Source organism: Strix uralensis, unplaced genomic scaffold, assembly GCF_047716275.1.
Source record: "Strix uralensis isolate ZFMK-TIS-50842 unplaced genomic scaffold, bStrUra1 scaffold_117, whole genome shotgun sequence".
NCBI lineage: Eukaryota > Metazoa > Chordata > Aves > Strigiformes > Strigidae > Strix > Strix uralensis.
Genome location: NW_027436759.1, coordinates 116,550 through 126,524, shown reverse-complemented (window position 1 = coordinate 126,524; position 9,975 = coordinate 116,550). Strand labels below are relative to the sequence as shown.

General features: G+C 41.9%; 1 long non-coding RNA gene across 1 annotated transcript; it reads left to right on the top strand.

Moving 5' to 3' along the window:
- Positions 1-777: 777 nt before the first annotated feature.
- LOC141938499 (uncharacterized) lies at positions 778-9,599 on the top strand. Its single transcript, XR_012627312.1, has 4 exons — positions 778-890; positions 4,549-4,725; positions 8,576-8,670; positions 8,925-9,599. It is a non-coding gene; the product is annotated as an uncharacterized LOC141938499 (long non-coding RNA).
- Positions 9,600-9,975: the final 376 nt, after the last annotated feature.

The following is a 9,975-nucleotide window of genomic DNA, read 5'->3' as shown; positions in this document are numbered from 1 at the left end:
CCGGCGAGGGAGGGCGGACGTTGCCGCGGCGAAAGGCTCGGCGGGAAATGTAGTCGGGGGGGGGCACGCGGCGGGGCCGGGCCGGGCCGGGCCGGGCAGCCCGGCTGGCGGTGCGGGGGGGAGGTTTCCTCTGAGGCGGCGGCTGGGCTTCGCAGTGGGGGCGCGCTGCGCTGCGAGGGGTGTTCTCTGAGGCTTCTGTGTTGCAGGCACCCAGAGTATGGAAATGTACGGATTTAGGTAACAAAAATCACCATAAGTTTCTCTTTAGACTCAGACAGGAATTCTTTGAACTTTAATAAAGAATGTCTGCCTGTTTTAAATTGAAATAAAAGGAAAAGTAACTTGAAAGTAGTCAATAACTACCAAAACCAAACGTTTGTCTTTCATTTGAAGAAAATGCCAGCTAGTGCAAGCAATTCTGTAAAAGAATAATTCTACACAGATCCTGTATCAGCTGCTTTGATGAGGTTGTCTTTAAGATTATATCCCATCTTTCGTTAAACAGAGGTTGTGTCGTATCAGTAAAAGATGTGTGCTTGATTTCAGTTCAGATGCAGACCATGTTGCAAGAGTCGGTGTGTTTTAACAGCAGAAAGTGATGCGATTTTGGATTTGAAATTGCTTGCCAAACAAAACCGAAAAGCTCTTGTAGACATTCTTTAAGACTTAGGCTAACTTTTTTAAAAGTATTTTAGTTTCTATCCTGAACAGAACAGTGAATTCAAACTACTGAACTAACCTAATGCCAAACCACCTTTTTCATACCAGGAAGGGACTGAGAATGGTTCTCAAATAAAGGGGAAAATTAGCTCCTGCGAGCAAACCTGAAAGTTGTTCTCTTCTACTTGTTGAAAAGGAAAACTGAAGATCTTCTCGGAATATTTTTCAAGGTATATTCCTAAAAATGTTGGGTGCTGTTTTCTGCAGAACTTGGGGCATAACAAAGCTCATAGTACAAGCAGTATTTTGGTTTTGTTTGAATATTAGATTTCTGAAACTGATTTTAAAATACTGCACATGCTGCGTAATTTAAACTAGTATCTCAAAGGACTACCATCAACATACTAAAAGAGCAAAACACAATCTAACATGTGCTCCTAGCCTCACACAAACCATGATAAAGAAAACATTACATCAGCATAACCAACCCAGCCTGTTTTGGAGTGGGAGATGATGAAACTCTATCTATGTAAATAACCTATATGGCTTTTCACCAATATATTCTCCTTAAAGTAGTTTATGCAAGGACAGCCAGTTGCAACAAAAATATCTGCTGCCAAAAGTGTTAACTCATTAGCTCCTGAAATTATGTTTCTTTTTAAGTCCTCTATAACTTGTGGAGCAAGGTTGCCACTCTGCAAGGGGAAAAGATTTTTTTTATGAATTACTTGTTACAGCTCTCATCATTACCCTTAGAAACTTATGCTCCTTATATTTGGGACAGGATTGAAAAGTTGTGGATAGTCTCCTCATCAGAGTGATGAGATGATGCCCTCTGAGACAGCGTATCTCGGGTAGCTTTTACACTGCTGTCAGAAGAAATTAGAGACACAGTCAACACTTCTGGGACTTGGCCCAGCATCCTTCAGCACATCTGAGCAGCAGCCAAACCAGAACTGGCTTCAGCGTCTTTGTACTCAACTCATCTTCCCCGGGGAACTGACAAAGCACTTCAGTTTCCCCTCAGCACTCCTGGTTCTGCTGCGCTTCCCTGTGCCCTGACAGCGCTGCCTTCCCATCCTGGTTGGAGGAGAGTCCTTCTTCTGCAGGGCTTGTTTGGAGCTGACTGGCAGGAAAGCTCCCGTTCCTTGTCACAGAGGTGCCTTGGAGGAAAATGGTGTGCTGCGTTACCTTCTTGGTAGTCTGCCATATCAGCCCCTTTTCACCTGTCTTTCAGGGCAGTGCGTGTCATTGATCTTGTGATTTGCACAGTCCTGTGGGTGCATTTCACACTGCCTTTAATTTGAACCTATATAGTGGTACCCTCGTTGGCCCAGTGCCATCAATTGCCTTCAGGTGACATTATTTCTAAGTCATATACAGCTGATTTTGTGAACTCATGACTTTGCAGGCTGTTGATTTGTGCATTCTTCTTTACTGATATAGGTATATTTTCCTTTATGTCTTTTAAGCAATAAGCTGCTTCTTCAGTGTCACATTTCCCAGTTCATCCAATATATTTTTTCCACAGCTGACTTTCAATTCTTCAACTATTTGCTTGTTTCCTGCTCAAGATTAGCTTTAAAGGCACAAACTTAAGAGAAAAATGACTTGAGTTTGTCCGTGTAATTGTTGTGCATCAGCGTGCATACGTTCAAGCCTTCCCTTGAACCGAGGGGCGCAGAGGCAGTCACTGGCAAGCAGACGATATTCACGTTGCGGTCCGGTGTCAGTCGGCCAGCACAGCGTCTCTTCCTTCAAAGGGACCTGAACTTACGTCAAATTAACGACGGGAGACAAGGTGACGGGGCCCGGAGCGCGAGGCCCGCCGTAACGTCCAGCCGTAGCACCTCGGCCCCACCGTCAAGGCCCCACCGGCCCCGCTGGCCCGGCAGCGCTGGCGGAAGCCGCCTCGGCGCGAAGCGAGGCCACAGACCACCCGCCGCCGCCCCGACCCCGCCGGGCCCTCGCACCCAGCCCCGGCAGAAGGCGCCCGGCCTGGGGGCTGCCGCGGGCGCTCCCCAGCTCGGGAGGCGTCACCCCGGGGGCAGGTGACGGCGTCGAGGCCCAGGAGATCCGAGCGGGGCTGGGCGTCCCCGGCCGGGAGCAGGCGGGGTCCAGCCCTGCAGGGTGGGGGGCGGCTGGCTGGAGCCCCACGGCGGTGTGGGGCCGGAGCCGCAGCCGTCCCCGGCGGTATCTGTAGTCGGGGCCCTTTCCCCAGGGGCAGGAGCTTTCTGCCAGCCGCCGGCCTCCAAATGCTGCGGCTGTTTCGTGGGTAATTTGGTTAACTGAGTAATTGCGGGAGTTCGGGCAGGGTGGGAGGAAGGAGTTGGCGGATGGTCATGAGGCCGCTCCCTTGAGGTGCTCTGGAAGCATAAAATACAGTCTGGAAAATGAATCCCAGACCCACCGGCAAAGAGGGGGCTTGAGCAGCACATGGCAGTGTGAAATAGCCAGCCGGGGGCCTGGGGAGGAAGGAGGGGATCGCTGATGGGCTGCTGGAGGCAAGCCATAGCACCTGGTGCTGGACTCGGGCCTTGACACTTGGCCTCTGGCGGCTTCCCAGCGCCAGGGCTGGCTGCTGTGGCAAGTAAGGTGTTGGGGTTGCCTGTTGCCCTGTGGTCGTTTAAAGTCATTCACTGAGAAGAGAAGAGACAGGGAGCTCACAGCTGGAGGCATGGTTGTGTTAAGGCATGTTTAGGTACTGCTGCATGTGTGCTTTTCATAGATGCATTGAGGCCACCTGGTCCCATGACAGGGTTTTGTGTTATAAAAATGTGCTACATGTGCTCAGCATATAATTTTCAAATCTTCATAGCTTCATTTGAAAGCATGTACATGGCAAACATAGTATTACTCCTTGAGCAGGAGCTGTATTGTTTTGTATTGTATAGAAGAACTATATTTACTAAGATGTATGTTGTTCAATTTGAATAACTCAAGACTTAGTCCTTGGAAAGAGTGCAACTGAGACAAAAAAGCTATTGCTGTTTCTCCCTCCACCCTGGTTATTCATTCTACCCTTTGATTTATTGCATAATTCTCTGATGAGCTAAAGAGATCATTTCAGCTTTAACCAACCTTTTAATCTTGTAATTAAACCAAATAGTTTCAAAATCGATTATTCTCTGCAATACGGTAATATAAATGATTACTGTTTTGAAGGTCAGATCTAGCATTTTGAAATCAGAAACTTCTATCTCTCATCAACAGGCTTAAAAATGTACCTGAAAACATAATTGTGTGTCTTGGATCATTACGCTTACCAAGTGTATGAGTGTACTTAGGTTCTCAGGTCACTTTAATTCGAACAGCTCTTAAAGAAGCGTGTGTAACCAAGTGCCTCACAGTAATAGTGTTCTATACTGGCTCTAGCAACTAAAATAAGTGAATGGCTTGGATATTTTGAGGAATTAGTAATGCAGTTTTTTTCAGTATTAGTGTGCTGTATATTTTTTACATCCATCCATCCATCCATCCATCCATCCATCCATCCATCCATCCATCCATCCATCCATTTAAATCTTTTGTTACTATGATTAGGAAGCTTTTCAAGGCAGGATCATTAGGGCCTTCCATTAGCGCAGTTGTACTCATGTTTGCCTAATACAGTGCATTCTTAACCTCACAGGAGCTTTTTAACATCATCACAGCATAAATGATGATAAAGTATGTTTCTTAAATGTTTCTGTGACATACCCTACTCATTTAAACTGCCAATCTGGAGTAAAATTTAATAGACTCTCAAGATGAATAATAATTGAGAAATATTTTGTGTATGTATGTGCATATATATATATTTATATGTTTTACTACCAAAGGAAACTGAAGCTTTACTAACTGGAGGGGAAAAAAACCCAACTTTTATTTTTCTTCTGCGTTTTCTAGGGTCTTTCTGTAACTCTGGCACAGATGCTGTAAGACCACCAGTGATGGCTAAGTATTTTACTTCTTTATTGCTGAAAGGGGCTGAAGCATTTAGACAGGAGTTGGCTGATCAGGCCAAACAACACAGTATCACAGTAGTCAATGTAACAGCAAAAGTGGCCTCCGTTGGAGAAAATGGTAAGAACTGTTTTCACATTGTGACACAAGTATTTGTCCTGTAAATGTTTTGTCTGTTTGATTCATTTTGTTTGTCAGTGTCAATGTCTGATGCAATTTGTTGTCAAATGTCAAAACATTCAGTCTGTTTTGTCTGACTGATTCATAGTCATGTAGCAAATAGCTTAGCTATCAGGTATTTAAGATACATGTTGTGAATAGTAAAACTATTGTTTAAAAAATATACGGTCAAAGGTTTTTTTGTGAAAGTGTATTTATACAAGAAAAGATGACTGCTCTTAAATTGCGTGCTGTCTTATTTTTAAGAAAAGTCTGCATAGATGGCTTTTCCGTAGAACTGGTTGCTAAATATAGTTTCTGGGGCATTTGTGATGTGCCCCAGAAAATTAACTCCATCCCAGCCAGAGCCGGTACACTGTCTCACTTTGGGTTGTGATCATGCTGAATCATGTAAACCAGGCATTTTTGAGTTACTGGTAATCACATAACTGAAAACCTTGCCATAGAAAGCACAAGCAGAAAGAGTGACGGTTGGTATCAACTAGGTGTGTAATATTCTTCTCTCCTAGCCGACATTCTACTGATGTCTCAGGACATACTGTTAGAAATAGCTATACAGCTGGAATAATAAATCGAATCCTGTACTTAGAGAAGTCAGTATGAGCTTTGCCGCTGTTTTCACACAGCCATCTTAGTTTTCCTATGGGTTTCAAGGTTACATCCTTTGGACATAAAAATAGAGTGGTATGGTTAATGCAGAAGGACAGATACAGTACAGGAACACTGGCTACTTCAGAAAATGTTTTTTATATGTGCTGCTTATATTTCATGAAGGGTGTTTGAACTGTGTATCCAAATATTGTTTGGTTCCCTAAAATGTCCCCTTTTTTCTTTTTCTTTTTCTTTTTTTTTTTTTTAATTTCTAAACCTATGCCTATGTTCTGCAAATATTTGCATAATGTCTTTTTATCTCTAAGTCTGGGACTAGGCCTGTTTTGCACTTTTTGCCATACATGATGTTAATTATTTTTTTTTGCAGACAGTATGTTAGCTTGAAACCTCCAGGTTAAGGGCTGGGCATGAATTCCAAATCTTACTAGTAAAACTATTTCTCTCCATGTGTTGTTGATTCTTTTTCAATCATCCACAGAGCTGTGTAAATACCAACATGGGTAACCATTATTTAAAGGTAAAAATCTCAGGATTGACTTTCCTGAAATGAAACATATGTTTGAATTTTATTTCAACTGAGGTTTCAGAAGTTTTATTTCAGTTCCGGGCTGCTTATGGAAATTCTTCATGGTGTAAGAAATTCAAGCTTTAATCCTTAGGATTACTTTTTTGAGAATACTGTTTCTTCTTTTGTAGTGTTATATAAAACAGAGGCTGTAAATAGCTGTCTAATGGTCCCAGAGCCCTCAGAACAGCCCAGAAAACTTTACCAAAGGCATTCTGTTGCTCGTTACATTCTCAACTGTTGCTGTCCTCTTACTAGAAGCTTAACAAGATAAATAAATTGGAACATGAAGTCAATACATATCTAGAGTCATGCCATTCTGAAATGGGGAAACTGGCCAAGATACCAAGATATATCTAAATAAATATCAGATATTTATCTGATAGCTGAAGAAACTGAAAGATCTCCACTAAAGGGGGGTGTGTGTGTACATATATATATATATATATATAGTTCTGTGTAGAAGCCAGAAGACTGGACACTTCTGTGTCTCAAAAATATAAGGTGCCTCAAAAAGATGTGGTTCAAGAGTAAGAAGCTTACTGCTCATGTAACATGGGCTAAATCCAAGGAGCAGGATATGTTACAGTGCAGCCATTACAGTATTTCAGTGTAGTATTACTCATCTTTCTGGCTCTGACACCCAAGACAGAGCTTCTTTTATCCTTGGCAAGTGTCAACTGTCTGTCTTGACCTCAGAAACTAGTGCCATTCTCTGATGTTATGTACCATTCCTCGGAATGTCATCATGGTTTTGGGCACTCAGGGCTTCTCCTTGAACTTAAGTGAAGATGTGACTGGAGTGGGATAGTCATGCCACTGACCTTCAGATGTTTTAACTTGGGCTTCCTGTAGAGCCAGTGGTGAGAAATGCTCAGAATAGTTTCAGGCCTAAGTTAAACTCTTGTTCTTTCCAGTTATGCTACATGGTACAGCTAAGCAATATAACCATAACCTGAATTGCCCCCTGGAGGAACCTTGCTTTCTAGCCGCTTAGTTTAGATGTTAAATTTAATGTCTAATATTGGGTAACACAGTTATCCTAAAGCATGATAAAAGGGCAAGGAATTAACATTTAGAAAACAAATTTCTTAACCAGTCACATCTTTAAAGGACTTGAAAATAATGGCTCTTTGACAATAACAAATGGCCCAGGGCATTTCCTGTTTTGGTCTGAGCTCATCTTCCTTTTTTTTTCTTTTGTAAGCTTATGTTTTAGTAGTATTTCAGGCTGGCCATTGCCCATCCTGTAGGAAAAACAGAAGGCAGGGAGCTTAATACACACTAGACATCTGCCCTGCATAGAATGAAGTCATACTCCTGAAAAGAAGAGCCTGTATTTGTGCCATGCGATGGGACTACAGTGTTCTTTGCAGTCCTTGAAGAGAAGCACAGTCTTCTTCCCTGAAAGTGCACCAGCAGATGAAAGATGATGAAAACTCATGAAGTCTCTGTTGCTTCTCAAAGGGTTGATTAATGAGCAGCTAGTTTTTTAAACATGTTTTTATACCATTATTTTCAGCCAAATCAGCAAGTAGATCCATGTGGCCAAACAGGTGCTGGGACAGCAGAAGAGCAGGCAGAAATGCTGGTGGGACAAAAGAGCAGGGCTGCTTCTCATCTATTAGGCAGTCTTAGATTGGCTAAATTGCTTCTGAAGTTGCATCTTTGGCAATTCTTCAGCAAGGAGTCAAATATGCAGGAGGCTGGCTGGATTGCAGCCTTTGGGCATATCCAGACTTGCAGAGTTAGAGAGAGTATTTCCAAATGTTGTTCAGCATAAAGTTCTCCATTTAATGCTGCCCTGATGTTGTCACAACATGCTGCAGCCAAGGATGAGAAGAGTTTTGAAGCAGGCCAGGCTTCCTTACTGAAAGTTTGCTCACAGCTGAAATCTGAAGAAATTGAAAGGTTTCCACTGAAATGATGAGTGTTACCAAGCACTGGCTGATCTGACCCTCTGTAGTCAGAATAAACCCCATTTTGCAAAAACTGAGCTGTAAACAGCAAAATTCTGTTGTTAGTAATTCAGTTTTGTGCATCTGAGTTTCCCTTTGCTGTTTCAACAGATTATAGGATCTGACTGCAGTTCCAGTCAGGTGCTTTTGTATAGTGTTGCCAAGTACTGTCATGTACTGCATCATGTATGGGGGTGCACTGAAGAATACACAGACATTTATAAAGCACCGTAAGATCTTTCTGGGTGAATGGTGTTATAAACCTAAGATAATTATTCCAACAATCCAAAAATTCTGTATAAAGCAGATTTTGGCATTGTGAAAAGAAACAAAACATGCAATATTTAGGGGTAAGGGAGGAATCCTTTTATTTTAAGGATAATATTAGTATAAAGTTAGAAATGAGTAATTTTCTAACTCATTTCTAACTGGGTGACTCATGCTCTTGGCAAATTAATTATCCAAGACAAATGATTCAGAAATAGATGCTATAGTTTTATTATTTTTTTAATCAGATGGCTATTGCTGTTACAAATAAACATGAGGCTTGATTTCAGGTATAACAAATGTAGCTATACGCTGCAAATTATGCCACAGTGCTGCTTGAGTATGTGTTACACATGCCAATTTTTCTTATCTGATGTTTTGGTTTCAGTTTTAGGTGAATGCTGTAGTAGCTACTGGGTGTCTAAAGCAGCTGTGGCCACCAAGAATCTCAGCAGTGAACTTTGACAAGGGAAGTCTAATGTGGTATGTATTTCTTTCCATACAGGAACTGTGATTTATTAAAGCCTCATCACAGGAACATTCCTATGAACAAACTTTTCACCTCAGAATTCTTAATAAATTGTTTGATGAATATTATTGAGAACATTGACATGGGGATGATGGAAGATCCATGCCATCTTTGTTTGGGATGGATATATTGTATTGTTGGCTGTAACCCCCTGTCTCTGTTCTCTTTCTTTTTTTCTCCCTGCCCTGCCCCTCCTCCTTGGCTGCAGTTTGTAAGGGAATATCACAATGCAGGTCTGATCTGTTGAAACCACAGCTAATGCCCATGCCTGCCTCTGATGGGAAGAGAACACAGACCACAAGTTTGGGATTTCTGGCCTCTTTTTAGGCAAGTCTGTTGCTTATCTTCCCCTTTGCCCCCCAGTTCCCTTTGTTCCTGCCCTTCCTCTGTATCATTAATTCATATCAAAGTTCAGTGTTATTGGTTGCTGGGAACGCAGTTTCATTTGGCTATACGTACACTCTTCCCTAAAAAAAGTCAGATACTACCTCCACGTTGCATGTTCATCGTGCAGTGAAAATATGGAGCATGATTTTATTGTAGTAGTTCTGAATGATTTTCAGCTGAAGTAATGAAGAGGAAAGTCAGGCACATTTTTGTGAGGGGTTCATGTTTCTCAACTATGATTCTTAAATTGGAAGTTTTGAGTTTTTAATAACATTAGAAATTATTCATGTTCATTGCAGATACCTATACATCCTTATTCTTAAAAGGTAGGATATTTGCTAGCATAGCTGAAATTATTCCTGTAGTGAGACAGGAGAATGTCTAAGGAAAACTGCATTGAGTAATAGTTTCTATTCTCTTTATTTTGTTCAGTTGTAAATATAGTAGACAACAGATGAAATAGCTATTGACGTAGAGAATAACACAAATTATGTCAAACAAGGACTTCAAACAGTGTGTTTTGAGGTCAGTAACCTGTGTGCCTAGAACTTTGGTCACACTGGTGACAGCCAGCTGACATAACTTATGTGGATGTACATGCAAAGATAAATAGGTAGCTTTTTGCTGAATTTTCCAAGCAGAACAGCAAGATGTCAGTGAAGGTGTATGTTTCTAATAGGCTCAAGGTGCTTCAACAAAGGAAGCTGTTATAGGTAAATTCTCAAATTGATGTGAGACAGGGCCAATAAAAATTCCAATTGTTTATTTAGCAAGCGGCAACAAGCAAAACAGCGCTGGGCGGCCGGGGAGTTCAACTCCACCAATGGCGCGCACTTTCGAAGTTTTTTTGTCTTGCTTATGTGTTACAAAGT